At 42.9% G+C, this 16,529-nt stretch overlaps 1 long non-coding RNA gene across 3 annotated transcripts; it reads right to left on the reverse strand.

Moving 5' to 3' along the window:
• Window positions 1–203: 203 nt before the first annotated feature.
• LOC139233114 (uncharacterized) lies at window positions 204–16,324 on the reverse strand. 3 transcript variants are annotated; one of them, XR_011588141.1, is made up of 4 exons: window positions 16,162–16,324; window positions 13,491–13,645; window positions 2,814–2,950; window positions 204–1,351 (listed from the first exon to the last, which is right to left on the reverse strand). It is a non-coding gene; the product is annotated as an uncharacterized lncRNA (long non-coding RNA). The 3 variants fall into 3 exon arrangements; XR_011588149.1 differs by lacking the exon at window positions 16,162–16,324 and adding an exon at window positions 15,792–15,887; XR_011588145.1 differs by lacking the exon at window positions 16,162–16,324 and adding an exon at window positions 15,378–15,720.
• Between the last annotated feature and the right edge of the window lie 205 nt (window positions 16,325–16,529).

The following is a 16,529-nucleotide window of genomic DNA, read 5'->3' on the forward strand; positions in this document are numbered from 1 at the left end:
GTTCATAAACCTGTGCTTTTAGGCCAATTTTATATTTAAACAAAAATGGTACCCCCCAAAAAAAGTTTGAGAAGCATTCTTTATTTAATTTTACTGAAAGTTTAATCACTCTGTACTAGTCAAAACCTACAATACAAAGATAGAAATGATTGCTGGTACACTTCTGATAATTCAGGCAGACACTTGACAAGTTAAAAGTCGTTTAATGTGCATCACAAACAAATGTACAAATTAATGCTACTATAAAAGAAAAAAATTGTGAAGATTTCTGCAAATCATTTTATGCACAACTAAAACAAAAGAAAATTGTTCACAACATAAATTACATGAATATACAACTTATAGAAGAAGTGCAAGGCAAAGCTTTTAGGGAGGGCTAACAAGGCAAGTGAATGCACAACAGTAGGATACTGAGAAGTGTAGAGGAACAGAGGGACCTTGGAGTGCACGTCCACAGATTCACTAAGGTAGCAAGACATGTTGATAAGGTGGTTAAGGCGTCTTTCAGGAAACTTTCCTTTATTAGCCGAGCCATAGAAAAGAGGAGCAGGGAGGTTATGTTTGAACTGTATAAAACACTGGTTAGACCACAGCTAGAGTACTGCGTGCAGTTCTGGTCACCACATTACAGGAAAGATGTGAATGCACTAGAGAGGGTGCAGAGGAGATTTACAAGGAGGTTGCCAGGACTGTAGAATTTTAGCTACGAGGAAGGATCGGATAGGCTGTGGTTGTTTTCCTTGGAACAGAGTAGACTGAGAGGAGACCTTATTGAGGTGTATAAAATCATGAGGGGCCTAGATAGAGCGAGTAGGATGGACCCGTTTCCCTCAGCAGAGAGGTCAATAACCAGGGGGCATACATTTAAAGTAATTGGTTAGAAATTGAGGAGAACCTTTTTCACCCGGAGGGTGGTGGGGGTCTGGAACTCTGCCTGAAAGGGTGGTAGAGGCAGAAACCCTCATCATATTTATAAAGTGCTTAGATATGCACTTAAAGCATTATAACCTACAAGGCTACGGACCAAGAGCTGGAAAGTGGGATTAGGCTGGATAGCTCTTTTTCGGCTGGCAGACACGATGGGCCAAAAATGTATATGGCTCTATTCACACCTGTACAAATTCAGTTCAAATCCACATTTGGGAACTTTTGCACCATATCAGTTCCTTCAGTTTCAATTCTGTCATAGATCCATTTCCTGTTACAGCGACATATAGAGCCACATTTCCAAGAACTGCATTTGGAGCAGGGATAGAAACAGCCAGGGCAATCTTCATCCAGACAGTCACATAGGTCTATGCCGTTAAGAAGCAGCCTTCCAGTGTTGTCATATTTTCTCTTCCGAACAGCACTAATTGAGAAAAATATTTCAGAACACATTTTAAAATTATACAAAAATCCAGCAACATAACTTCTCCCTCCAGATTGTACTATTAATATTGGCACAAAAAAAATTGCTGGAGTGGCACATCCCATGGCAAGCATTGCGAATTGGATATTTGCAGCTCACCCTTCTGATTGTATTATTTTTACGCTGCAAATTGCTGGAGTTGTGAACTGATAACAGCGCGGCGATCTCCTTAACCAATGAAATTTAAGGATAAAGAAACAGCAAATGACGGAAATGGAAATAGGATGAATGTCAAATTTGATAGAAAGGGAAACAGGGAAGAAAGGTTGGATTAAAGAGACAAAAGACAAAAAGGAAAAGAAAATAAAGAAAGCGTAAAAAACCTTGAAACAATTTACTACCTGTGGGAATGAGACTCCACTGTTCCATTGTTCCCTTTCTAGGCCTCAGAGGAGGCCGAGTGGCTTGTTAGGACTATGAATCACGTCATTAAAAGGGTCCTTGCGACATAAATTATCAGTTTCTAAGTGGCTATGGTGAGATTTATTCGTAGGAATGGTGTAAATGCAGCAATTTCATGATCTACAATGGGTAGGCTCACACTGACAGATGGCCATTTTCTTGGTTTTGGCGAGGCTAATGGGAGAGTGGTGCAAATTGTACAGCAATTTTTGGTGAATCAGAATTCATGGTGCAGCTTTTCACAAACTGCTGGGTTTTTAAACCCACCAATAATAGCGGGCGCCATGAACTTGCCATTATTTTCCCAGCAATTGCGGGGCCATAATCACCAGCCATGAACAAGAATGCTCCAGTTTGAGTTGATATATCAACCAAGACTTCCTTCTCATCATTCTCCAGCAGCCACAATAGTAGGTGGGTAACGTGCTCCCAAATTTGCAACAATGTTGCTCTTGCTGCGCACATGGGATGGCTTGCCTCTCAATTATCTCCTCACTTCTTGTAGCAAAGTGCCTAACTTTTGCTCAGTACCCCACTCATTACTCTGTACTGGTAGAGATCAGCAGCTTTGCAGTTGTGGCTACAAGCATACACTGTGGCAGCACATTATTATTGGTTACCTAGGTTACAGACCCATGCAGCAGCTATGGAGGCAGACACACTTACTTCTTGAAACAGATACTCATGTTTTAGAACTTTCTTGCAGACGACTTGCAAACCAATTTGTCATCTGGCTGTAATCACCCTTACCTCATTCTGCGAAACAGAATGACTCACATACATAAACCAATGTTCTGTTGCACTGGGACAAAACTGCTATAAATAAAGTAGTTACTTTTGGTTTCGGTCTGCACAATTAGAAAATAAGGAAGGAAAAGCATGTACGTTAAAGCTCATAAATTTCAAAACCAAATAATCAAGACTGAACAGGAGTTCAGGGTAGGGGAGGAGTTTTGAGAGATAAAAAGAGTTATGAAAATCACATTAGAAGGAAATTTACTTGTTTTTGAAGACCAACTGCCTCAGCTTTGTCCTGCGAATCTCTTTTGTCTGCAATCTGATCTCAGGGTTGAATTCAGCTAGCAAAGGGCCAGGGTTCTGAAATGCTAAGCATTTTAGTTGACGTTCTGTTTGCTTCTGTAACAGTTCAATAAAAAGGGATTGTGTAATAAAGTCAAAACATGTTCAATGATACAGCTATAGTAAAAGATCATTCATGTTTCAAATAGATTAGTTCAGGTTTATTGTTACTGAAAAAGTACACAGCTGAATGGATAACGTGTGCAGCTCCATTCGCCCTCAAATGACAAAAGCAATCTGAAATCAAATTTTACAAACTTCACCTCGGAAATGTGTGCAGAGTAACATAATTTAGGATTGACAGTGGGGGGGGAGGGGGGGGTGGGTGGAAGCACTGAAGTCATGACATCTGTTGTTACAACTTTGGAATTCTCTGCTTGAAAGGGCTGTGGATGCGGTGTCGCTGAGTATATTCAAGGCTCAGATAGATAGATTTTTGGATTCTCGAGGAATGGGATATGGGGATCAGGCGGGAAAGTGGAGTAGAGGTCAAAGATCAGCCATGACCTTGCTGAATGGCTGATCTTCGATGGTCTACTCCTGCTCCTAATTCGTATGTTATGTTGTGTAAGAATACTTACTCCAGATGTGCAATTTGGCAAAGTGGCGCTTCATTCTGCCCTGGATGCAAACTGGCATGTCCAGCTACCTCGTGATACACATTGGGAGAAATATTCCTGGCGCGAGGCTACGTTTTGCATTGCAGATGAATCATAAACGGCTAGAAGCAAATGTGAAGTAGTGTAATATACTGTTTGCATGGTCAGCACATCAGAATTTATTTGTAGTTCTAAGTGCAACCAGAAAATTGCAATTTGGGTGAAATTTGGAGGGATATGGGCATTTACAAGAAAGTTACTGAAGAGGGGGCCAAAATTCTTCACAGCCTTTGAAACGGTGTTGCAATCCAGTCAGGAAATGGCTTTATTAGGCAGTCTTCTTAATGGGCTGTTTAAACTTAATTCTGTATATAGTTCAGCATCTTTGCCAAGTCCCAAGAGCATCTCGCTCTTCAACCAATATTTGGTTCGGATTACTGGTGGAGATAATGATTCCTCTGGGGAGTGCAACCAGAGCGAAGTCTATGGCATCACAGATGGCTCAGCTGCACAGGGAGGGGGTGGGGGTGGGGCAGGTGGTTGAGGAAGAAGAGTGGAAGAGCGATAGTGGTAGGGGATTCGATCGTTAGGGAAACGGACAGGCGTTTCTGCGGCCGCAAACATGTCTCCAGGATGGTATGTTTGCCTCCCTGGTGCCAAGGATGTCACTGAGCAGCTGCAGGACATTGAGGGAGGGGAGTGGGGGGGGGGGGGGGGGGGGGAGAAGGCGGGTGAGCAGCCAGAGGTTGTGGTCCATATCGGTACCAATGACATTTGTAGGAAGGAGGGATGAGGTCCTGCAGGCAAATTTTAGGGAGCTAGGAGAGAGATTAAAAAGCAGGACCTCAAAGATAGTACTCCCATTGGCATGTGCTGACGAGTACAGAAATAGGAGAATAGAGCAGATGAATGAGTGGCTGCAAAAATGGTGCAGGAGGGAGGGCTTTAGATTCCTGAGGCATTGGGACTGTTTATAGGGGAGGTGGGACCTGTACAAGCCGGCCAGGTTCCACCTCAACAGAGCTGGGATCAGTATTCTAGCAGGGGTTGGGGGTTTGCTGTTGCTGTTGGGAAGGGTTTAAAATAGCTTGGCAGAAGGATGGGAGTAGATTCAGAAGTGAAAGAAGCAAAGCTGGAATTGGGAAGCAGAAAATTAGAAAATGAATTTGGAAGAGACAGAGGAAACAAAGGCTAGAAAATAGACAACAACGGAGCTTGGCAGAGCTAAATGGTATATACTTAATGCAAGGAGTCTAGGGAATAAGGCAGACGAGCAGAGAGCACAGGTAAACAATTGGGAATATGATATTATAGCTATTACTGAGACTTGGCTGAAAGAAGGGCAGGAATGGCAGGTCAACATTCCTGGTTACAGGGTTCTCAGACGGGATTAAAAAAGGAGGGGGTTGCATTATTGATTAAAGAAACAATTGCAGCTGTGAGGAGGGCTGATACAGAAACACAGAAAATAGGTGCAGGAGTAGGCCATTCGGCCCTTCGAGCCTACACCACCATTCAATAAGATCATGGCTGATCATTCCCTCAGTACCCCTTTCCTGCTTTCTCTCCATACCCCTTGATCCCCTTAGCCGTAAGGGCCTTATCTAACTCCCTCTTGAATATATCCAATGAACTGACATCAACAACTCTCTGCAGCAGGGAATTCCACAGGTCAACAACTCAGTGAAGAAGTTTCTCCTCATCTCAGTCCTAAATGGCCTACCCCTTATCCTTCGACTGTGTCCCCTGGTTCTGGACTTCCCCAACATCAGGAACATTCGACCCGCATCGAACTTGTCCCGTCCCATCAGAATCTTATGTTTCTATGAGATCCTCTCTTATCCTTCTAAACTCCAATGTATAAAGGCCCAGTTGATCCTGTCTCTCCTCACAGGTCAGTCCAGCCATACAGGAATCAGTCTGGTGAACCTTCGCTGCACTCCCTCAATAGCAAGTATGTCCTTCCTCGGAAGAGACCACCAAAACTGAACACAATATTCCAGGTGAGGCCTCACCAAGGCCGTGTACAACTGCAGTAAGACCTCCCTGTTCCTATACTCAAATCCCCTAGCTATGAAGGCCAACATACCATTTGCCTTCTTCACTGCCTGCTGTACCTGTATGCCAACTTTCAATGACTGATGAACCATGACACCCAGATCTCGTTGCACCTCCCCTTTTCCTAAGCTGCCGCCATTCAGACTCTGGATCAGTTCCTATGGAGTGGAGGGTAGCCAATGTTATCCCACTTTTTAAAAAAAAAAGAAGAAAACAAAACAGGGAATTATAGACCGGTCAGCCTGACATTGGTAGTGGGTAAAATGATGGAATCAATTATTAAGGATGTCATAGCAGCGCATTTGGAAAGAGGTGACAAGATAGGTCCAAGTCAGCATGGATTTGTGAAAGGGAAATCATGCTTGACAAATCTTTTGGAATTTTGTGAGGATGTTTCCAGTAGAGTGGACAAGGGAGAACCAGTTGATGTGGTGTATTTGGACTTTCAGAATGCTTTCGACAAGGTCCCACACAAGAGATTAATGTGCAAAGTTAAAGCACATGGGGTTGGGGGTAGTGTGCTGACGTGGATTGAGAACTGGTTGGCAGACAGGAAGCAAAGAGTAGGAGTAAATGGGTACTTTTCAGAATGGCAGACAGTGACTAGTGGGGTACCGCAAGGTTCTGTGCTCGGGCACCAGCTGTTTACATTGTACAGTAATGATTTAGACGAGGGATTAAATGTAGTATCTCCAAATTTGCGAATGACACTAAGCTGGGTGGCAGTGTGAGCTGCGAGGAGGATGCTATGAGGCTGCAGAGTGACTTGAATAGGTTAGGCGAGTGGGCAAATGCATGGCAGATGAAGTATAATGTGGATAAATGTGAGGTTATCCACTTTGGTGGTTAAAAACAGAGAGATAGACTATTATCTGAATGGTGACAGATTAGGAAAAGGGAAGGTGCAACGAGACCTGGGTGTCATGGTACATCAGTCTTTGAAGGTTGGCATTCAGGTACAGCAGGCAGTTAAGAAAGCAAATGGCATGTTGGCCTTCATAGCGAGAGGATTTGAGTACAGGGGCAGGGAGGTGTTACTACAGTTGTACAGGGTCTTGGTGAGGCCACACCTGGAGTATTGTGTAGAGTTTTGGTCTAACTTGAACATAAGAACATAAGAATTAGGAACAGGAGTAGGCCATCTAGCCCCTCGAGCCTGCTCCGCCATTCAACAAGATCATGGCTGATCTGGCTGTGGACTCAGCTCCACTTACCCGCCCGCTCCCCATAACCCTTAATTCCCTTCTTGGTTAAAAATCTATCTATCTATCTTTGACTTGAATACATTCAATGAGCTAGCCTCAACTGCTTCCTTGGGCAGAGAATTCCACAGATTCACAACCCTCTGGGAGAAGAAATTCCTTCTCAACTCGGTTTTAAATTGGCTCCCCTGTATTTTGAGGCTGTGCCCCCTAGTTCTAGTCTCTCCGACCAGTGGAAACAACCTCTCTGCCTCTATCTTGTCTATCCCTTTCATTGTTTTAATTGTTTCTATAAGATCACCCCTCATCCTTTTGAACTCCAACGAGTAAAGACCCAGTCTACTCAATCTATCATCATAAGGTAACCCCCTCATCTCCGGAATCAGCCTTGTGAATCGTCTCTGTACCTCCTCCAAAGCTAGTATATCCTTCCTTAAGTAAGGTGACCAAAACTGCACGCAGTACTCCAGGTGCAGCCTCACTAATACCCTACAGTTGCAGAAGGACCTCCCTGCTTTTGTACTCCATCCCTCTCGCAATGAAGGCCAACATTACATTCGCCTTCCTGATTACCTGTTGCACCTGCAAACTAACTTTTTGGGATTCTGTGGCTCAGTGGGTAGCACGCTTGCCTCGGAGTCATGTAGGTTGTGGGTTCAAGTCCCACTCCGGGGACTTAAGAGTACAATAAATCTAGGCGGACACTCCAGTGTAGTGCTGAGGGAGTGCTGCACTGTCAGAGGTGCTGTCTTTTCTCTAAAAGAGTTTCATGCACAAGGAGGGACTGGAGTGCATCGTCACGCCCGGCAACCAAATTTTAATTTGATTTTACGTTTTAAAGTTTAATTTGTTTTAATTGTCGGTGCTTTTATAGTGTCCCCCTCCCCTTTTATAGGGGGCACTGGAGGAAAAAAAATGTTGATTTTAGTGCCCCAAAAAAAACAAAAAAAAAAGAAGAAAAAAAAAACAAGAAAGAAAAAAATGGGCCTTGTAAATATCTGGTGTGTCATCCAGGTCAGGTGTCACCGATTAATGTTTATGTTTTACAGGTAAACTCCAAAAGAGTTTCATGCACAAGGAGGGACTGGAGTGCATCGTCACGCCCGGCAACCAAATTTTAATTTGATTTGATGTTTTAAAGTTTAATTTGTTTTAATTGCCGGTGCTTTTATAGTGTCCCCCTCCCCTTTTATAGGGGGCACTTGGAGAAAAAAATATGTTTTTGTGCCAAAAAAAAAGGGCCTGTAAATGTTTGGTGTTTCCCCCAGATCGGGGGGGGGGGGGCACGGTTTAATGTTTTTGTTTACTCCCAAAAAGAGTTTCATGCACAAGGACCCCCTGGTCCCTCTGCACCACAGCATGTTTTAATTTCTCCCCATTCAAATAATATTCCCTTTCTGTGTCTTCCACTGTGAAGACCGAAGCAAAATAATTGTTTAAGGTCTCAGCCATTTACACATTTCCCATTATTAAATCCCCATTCTCATCTTCCAAGGGACCAACATTTACTCTAGTCACTCTTTGAGGAAGGACATTCTTGCTATTGAGGGAGTGCAGTGAAGGTTCACCAGACTGATTCCCGGGATGGCGGGACTGACATATCAAGAAAGACTGGATCAACTGGGCTTGTATACGCTGGAGTTCAGAAAAATGAGGGGATCTCATAGAAACGTTTAAAATTCTGACGGATTTAGACAGGTTAGATGCAGGAAGAATGTTCCCAATGTTGGGGAAGTCCAGAACCAGGGGTCACAGTCTAAGGATAAGAAGTAAGCCATTTAGGACAGAGATGAGGAGAAACTTCTTCACCCAGTGTGGTGAACCTGTGGAATTCTCTACCACAGAAAGTTGTTGAGGCCAATTCACTAAATATATTCAAAAGGGAGTTAGATGTAGTCCTTACTACTAGGGGGATCAAGGTGTATGGCGAGAAAGCAGGAATTGGGTACTGAAGTTGCATGTTCAGCCATGAACTCATTGAATGGCGGTGCTGGCTCGAAGGGCCGAATGACCTACTCCTGCACCTATTTTCTATGTTTCTGTAATATTCTGTCTTCACGTTTTTGCCCCCAAAAGTGGATAACCTCACATTTTTCCACATTATACTGCATCTGCCATCTCACCTAACCTGTCCAAGTCACCCGGCAGCCTCTTAGCGTCCCCCTCACAGCTCATACCGCCACCCAGTTTAGTGTCCTCTGCAAACTTGGAGATATTACACTTAATTCCTTCATCTAAAATCATTGATGTATATTGTAAAGAGCTGGGGTCCCAGCACTGAGCCCTGCAGCACACCACTAGTCATTGCCTGCCATTCTGAAAATGACCCATTTACCCCGACTCTCTGCTTCCTGTCTGCCAACCAGTTCTCTATCCACATCAGTATATTACCCCCAATACCATGTGCTTTGATTTTGCACACCAATCTCTTGTGTGGGACCTTGTCAAAAGGATGTTAGAAGGATCAAATGTGGCAGTGAAGAACAAAGAAGTGGCCATCACACTGCTCGGAGTGTACTATAGACACTCAAACAGTCAGAGTGAGATAGAAGAGCAAATATATAGGCAAATTTCTGAAAAGTGCAAAAATATAAAAAGGTAGTAATAGTGGGGGATTTCAAGTACCCAAATACTAACTGGGATAGAATTAGTGTGGAAGGTGCAGAATTCCTAAAATGCATTCAGGAGAACTTTTTTTTTTAAAAAGTCAGTCTGTAGCAAGCCCAACAAGAGAGGGGGTGGTTCTGGACTTAGTTTTAGGGAATGAAGCTGGGCAGGTGGAAGGGGCATCAGTGGGTGAGCATTTTGGTGCTCGTGATCATAACTACCCTAAATCTAACAATGAAAAAAGGACAAAGGTAGATCAGGAATAAAAGTTCTCAATTGGGGGAAAGCCAATTTCACCAAGCTGAGATGTGATTTAGTCAGTGGACTGGAAACAGCTACTTGAAGGCAAGTCAGTGCCAGAGCAGTGGGAGGCATTCGAGGAGGAGATCCTAAGGGTTCAGAGCAAGTATGTTCCCTTAAAGAAAAAAGGTTAGAACTAACAAATCTATAGCTTCCTGGATGTCAAGGGGCATACAGGGTAGGATAAAGAAAAAAAAAAAAGAGGCTTATGACAGATACCGAGGGCACAGTACTGTAGAAACTCTAGATGAGTATAGGAAATCCAGGGGTGAAATTAAAATGGAAATTAGGAAAGCAGAGAGAATGAAAAAATATTGGTAAGTAAAATCAAGAAAAACTCATGTTTTATAAATACATTAAGAGCGAGGATAACTAAAGAAAGAAAAAAAAAGAGTAGGGACTATTTGAGACCATCAAGGTAATCTGTGAATGGAAGCAGAAGACATGGGTATGGTTCTTAATGGATACTTTGCATATATTTTCACAAAAGAGAGGGGCGATGCAGACACTGCAAATCAGGGTGGAGGAGTGTGAAATATTAGATGAAATAACTATAGGTGAGAGGGGAAGTATTAAGGGGTTTATTAGCTTTGAAAGTGGATAAATCCCTAGGCCCAGATGAAATGTATCCCAGGCTGTTGAGAAGCAAAATAAAAAATAGCAGAGGCTCCGACCATCATTTTCCAATCCTCTGGCTACAGGTGTAGTGTTGCAGGACTGGAGGACAGCTACTATTGTACCTTTGTATAAAAACGGAGAAATGGATCGACCGAGTAATTTCAGGCCACTCAGCCTAACCTCAGTGGTGGGAAAGTTATTGGAGAAAATTCTGAGGGACAGGATAAATCTTAATTTAGAAAGACACTGATTAATCAAGGACAGTCAGCACGGATGTGTTGAGGGAAGGTCGTGTCTGATTAACGTGATTGAATTTTGAGAGGAGGGAATAAGGAGGGTCAATAAGGGTAGTGCGTTTGATGTCGTGCATATGGATTTTAGCAAGGCTTTTGATAAGGTCCCACATGGTAGACTAGTCACAAAAGTAAAAGCCCATGGAATCCAGGGCAAAGTGGCAAGATGGATCCAAAATTGGCTCAGAGGCAGGAAACAAAGGGTAATGGTTGATGGGTGTTTCTATGACTGGAAGACTGTTTCCAGTAGGGTTCTGCAGAGCTCAGTACTAGGTCCCTTGCTTTTTATGTTATATATCAAATGATTTTAGAACTGAATGTACAGGGTATGATTAAGAAGTTTGCAGATGATCCAAAAATTGGCTGTGAGATTGATAATGAAGAAGCTGTAGACTGCAGGAAGATATCAATGAACTGATCAGGTGGGCAGAACAGTGACAAATGGAATTCAATCCGGAGAAGTGAGAGATAATGCATTTGGAGGGTTAACAAGGCAAGGGAATACATATTAAATGGTAGGATACTGAGGAGTGTAGAGGAACAAAGGTACCTTGGAGTGCATGTCCACAGATCCCTGAAGGTAGCAGGCCAGGTGGTTAAGAATGCATATGGAATACCTGCCTTTATTAACCGAGGCATAGAATATAAGAGCAAGGAGATTAGGCTTGAACTGTATAAAACACTAGTTAGATCACAGCTAGAGTACTTCTTGCAGCTCTGGTTGCCACATTACAGGAAAGATGTGACTGCACTAGAGAGGGTGCAGAGGAGATTTGAGGATGTTGCCCGGACTGCAGAAATTTAGCTATAAAAAAGGAAAGATTGGATAGGCTGGGGTTGTTTTCTTCAGAATAGAGGTGGTTGTGGGGAGACCTTATGGAGGTGTATAAAATTATGAGGGGCCTAGATAGAATAGATAGGAAGAACTTATTTCCCTTAGCAGCAGGGTCAACAACCAGGGGGCACAAGAACATAACATAAGAAATAGGAGCAGGAGTAGGTCATACGGCCCCTCGAGCCTGCTCTATTTAATACGATCATGGACTCAGGTCTACTTCCATGCCCACTCTCCATAATCCCACATTCCTTTATCGGTTAAGAAATGGTCTATCTCGGTCTTAAATTTATTCAATGACCCAGCTTCCACAGCTCTGTGAGGCAGCAAATTCCAGAGATTTACAACCCCTCAGAAGAAATTCCTCATCTCAGTTTTAAATGGCCGGCCCCTTATTCTAAGATTATGCTCCTAGTTCTAGTCTCCCCTAGAACATCCTCTCTGCATTCACCTCGTCAAACCCCCTCATAATCTTACACATTTCGATAAGATCACCGCTCATTCTTCTGAATTCCAATGAGTAGGGGCCCAACTTAGTCAACCACCTCATCTCCAGAATCAACCAAGTGAACCTTCTCTGAACTGCCTTTAAAAGTATATCCTTAAATATGGAACCCAAAACTGCACAGTATTCTAGGTGTGACCTCACCAATACCCTGTATAACTGTAGCAAGTCTTCCCTGCTTTTATACTCCATCCCCTTTTCAATAAAGGCTAAGATTCCATTGGCCTTCCTGATCACTTGCTGTACCTGCAAACTAATCTTGTGTGTTTCATGCACCAGGTCCCGCTGTACTGCAGCACTTTTCCATTTAAATAATAATTTGCTCTTTGATTTTTTTTGCATGACCTCACACTTTCCAACATTATACTCCATCTGCAACATTTTTGCCCACCTATCAAGCCTGTCTGTCCTTTTGCAGGTTTTTTGTGTCCTCCTCACACATTATATCAGCAGCAAACTTGGCTACGTTGACACTCAGTCCTTTCATTCCAGTCGTTAATATAGATTTAAAGTAATTGGTAGGTGATTTAGTTGGAATTTCAAGGGAAATTTTTTCACCTAGCATGTAGTGGGGATTTGGAACTCACTGCCTGAAAGGGTGGTAGAGGCAGATACCCGCACCGCATTTAAAAAGTACTTGGATATGCACTTGAAGTGCCATAACCTACAAGGCTACGGACCAAGAACTGGAAAGTGGGATTAGGCAGGATAGCTCTTTGTCAGCCGTTGTGGACACTCTGGACCGAAATGGCCTTCTTCCGTGCTGTAAATTTTTAATGATTCTATGATTTCTAAGCTTGAATGTGCAAAGGAGTAAGTAACAGGCAAAATTGTCTGTCACTTGGAGACTTAGAAGCTCTGTGCATACTAATCCTCTGATAAAGTGAGGTATTACACCTGTTATAAAGATAGTTACAAATGCAAGGGTACTGGTAGGTGGACATCTCTCATGCAATGTGACCCGTCAGACATCCCTCAGCTCATTCCCATCAACAAACGAACACACTTGAAGCCAACAAGGGAGAAGAAATCAGCACTGCAAAGTCACAAATGCTCCTTAAAACCCAAGTGACAGTAGAAGACAAACAGACAAGTAAGGCAGTCGAGAAATATATAGCTTAGAAATAAGTATGAAAAGCACTCCCCATCCTGGTTACACCATCGGGAAGTAGTGTACAGAATGAAATATCACCCTCTCCCACCCAACCAAGTTCAACCTCTTCAGTGACCCGTCCCTCAAATTCTACTGCAAGCTTGTTCAATGTACTCCAGTTGGGGGTGTTTCCACCCTCCACCCCCAATGCTGAAGCTATTACTGAATGGGATCTACAGTTCCCATCACAGATCTCCAAAGTATGCCATAAAAATCCTGGTAATGACTTATAGTAAATACAAGCCAGGCCACAACCTATAGAAACAATGGGAAAAACAGGAGTCCAGTATTAATTAAAAAAAACATATTCCACCTATTTTCCTGGTTCTCCACCTTGTGTTGCAGTGATATATGAAGTCCAAACTTCCATGCAAAAGCATAAACAATACATCTTAAAAGGGGCCTTAGCCAATCTTTCTTTTCATACCATTTTCTTTTGGGCTTGTGTATCAGATAGATTTTCCTCTTGTAATGATCTCTTTCTAGTGTTCTTGTAAAGATTCTGAATACTTAATGTCATTCTTTCTTGGTTATAAGTGCTGACTTCAAGCATCTGTGCTCCATGCCTCATGACAGACATTCCTAGATTTAAAGAAAAAAATTAAAAAAATGTACAAAAGAAATCACAAGAAAGAGCAAACAGCAAAACCTCTCCAGAAAGACTTCCATGACACTGATCTAAATCAGTACTTCATAAAAGTTTGAGCTTTATAGGTGTCATTTTAGATTCTGTTCACAATATTTCACACCGATATCCAATAGACACACTTTGAAAGTGTTGGTAAGGTTGGATGTACTTGGACAGTTGGTCAGAGTGATTAAGTATAACTGACCACAAAACACTAATGCTCCAATTTTGCATATTCACATTTTCTACTGCCCACATCCCCTGCCGGAGATATCTGTGCTCCTCTAATTCTGACCTCTTGAGCATCCCGATTATAAATCAACCAATGGTGGCAGTGCCTTTTGTTGCAAATGCCCTAAGCTCTGAAATGCTTGGCCTATACGTCGCCACCTCCTTTAAGTCACTCCTTGAAAACCTCTCGCTTTGACCAAGCTTTTGGTTGTCTAACATCATTTCTCCTTATGTTGCTCAGTATCAAATTTCTTGGCTTGTAATACTAATGTGAAGCACCATGGGATGTTTTATTACATTAAAGGTGCGCTATAAATACAAGTTGTTGTTGTTGTTGATCAATTAATAGAAGTGGAAGCTTATTAAGGGATAGGCCTGTTAATACCCTGTACCACAAACATTCACATTGATCAGCTATTTTTACATAGAAAATAGGTGCAGGAGTAGGCCATTCAGCCCTTCTAGCCTGCACCACCATTCAATGAGTTCATGGCTGAACATGCAACTTCAGTACCCCCTTCCTGCTTTCTCACCATACCCCTTGATCCCCCTAGTAGTAAGGACTTCATCTAACTCCTTTTTGAATATATTTAGTGAATTGGCCTCAACAACTTTCTGTGGTAGAGAATTCCACAGGTTCACCACTCTCTGGGTGAAGAAGTTTCTCCTCATCTCGGTCCTAAATGGCTTACCCCTTATCCTTAGACTGTGACCCCTGGTTCTGGACTTCCCCAACATTGGGAACATTCTTCCTGCATCTAACCTGTCTAAACCCATCAGAATTTTAAACATTTCTATGAGGTCCTCTCTCATTCTTCTGAACTCCAGTGAATACAAGCCCAGTTGATCCAGTCTTTCTTGATAGGTCAGTCCCACCATCCTGGGAATCAGTCTGGTGAACCTTTGCTGCACTCCCTCAATAGCAAGAATGTCCTTCCTCAAGTTAGGAGGCCAAAACTGTACACAATACAATACTCCAGGTATGGCCTCACCAAGGCCCTGTACAACTGTAGCAACCCCTCCCTGCCCTGTACTCAAATCCCCTCGCTATGAAGGCCAACATGCCATTTGCTTTCTTAACCGCCTGCTGTACCTGCATGCCAACCTTCAATGACTGATGTACCATGACACCCAGGTCTCATTACACCTCCCCTTTTCCTAATCTGTCACCATTTAGATAATAGTCTGTCTCTCTGTTTTTACCACCAAAGTGGATAACCTCACATTTATCCACATTATATTTTTCTGGATAACCTGTTTATAATACCATTCTTGAAAACGAAAGCTTTAAGTTATCATTTACTACAGTGTTTCTAATTTTCTCTAGCAAATTATCCATAGAAGAACTGCTTCAAAATATAACTTGTGACTTGAACAAGAAAATCAAAAACACTGCAATTACGATTATCTTTTTATAGATTATGCATTTGTAAGCGGAAGTAAGTGTTTGCTAACCTCCAACTGTTCACACAAAATACCCTCCGTCGGTCCAATGCACAATACTTCACCAATTAGCGAGGGCAGCGCCAGACATTTGAGGCACCACTTGTTTTACAATCAACCAATAAAGCTGCACACACTCCAGACCCAGACTCTGAACAATCCAAACCTGTTGTAATCACAATGATCAGTACTCTAATCCTCAACAGTGTTCATAAAATAGCATGTAAACAACTCTTTTGTTGCAAAACAAAACAAACATTAACTCAAGTGCCCCCTTATTAAAGGGGACACACACTCCAAACACTTTTCAAGTGCCCTTTTTTGTAGCATGTAAACATGCAAAGAATTTAGTGTCCATGTGCAGCTTGTTTTTATACATAAATTATTAGAATAAAATAAGCAACTTTTTGATCACTTCGTGCTCACTTTGTCTTCCCTCGCTTATCTCCGTCCACCAATCAGCGCTCAGCTCTGCCCGTCAATCATACCCAAGTAACCATTGCCAATGAAAGCGCAGCTGAGCACGATCCGGGCCACAACCCATGTGTGGACACAGAATGTATATGCCGGCTCAGCAGTGAGTACGCGGGGCATCACCCGTCTCCCTCAGCACCAATTACACACGGCAATCAGACCATCAATTAGAAAGCGCCCCTTGGGCGAGCAGAAGATCCGCTGCTGTGAAGCCCCAATGGGACGGGGCGGAAACAACAACTGTTTCCACTTGGTGATTCCAAGCCAGTTCTGGTTCAATTCCTTTGTAATTTGACGCTGCAGCTGCAAACATTTCTCTTACTTTTCGCTAGCCTTTTTACTCTTTTTCTGACAAAGGCTAAGACCAGTGTTAAACATGAACCAATTCCTCTTTCCTAATCTTAGGAACGATGTGAACAACGTGCTGATTTTTCCTGATAACAAAACCATCATTCTCCCAGTGATTATTTGCAACAACTTTTTGGTGGTGTTCCGCGCATGCTCGCAGGACGCCCCTTCATGCGCACGCGCGCTGTCTCTCAGTTTTCTCGGCTTCGGGAGAAGATCCTTCTCTGGATCGGGGAGAGGGAGAGAGAGAACACACTGAAATGGGAAGAGAGAGAGAGAACAAACACAGTGAAATGGGGAGGGGAGAAGAGAGAGAGAGAACACAGTGAAATGGGGAGGGGA

Source organism: Pristiophorus japonicus, chromosome 1 (genome assembly GCF_044704955.1).
Source record: "Pristiophorus japonicus isolate sPriJap1 chromosome 1, sPriJap1.hap1, whole genome shotgun sequence".
Classification (NCBI taxonomy): Eukaryota; Metazoa; Chordata; class Chondrichthyes; family Pristiophoridae; genus Pristiophorus; species Pristiophorus japonicus.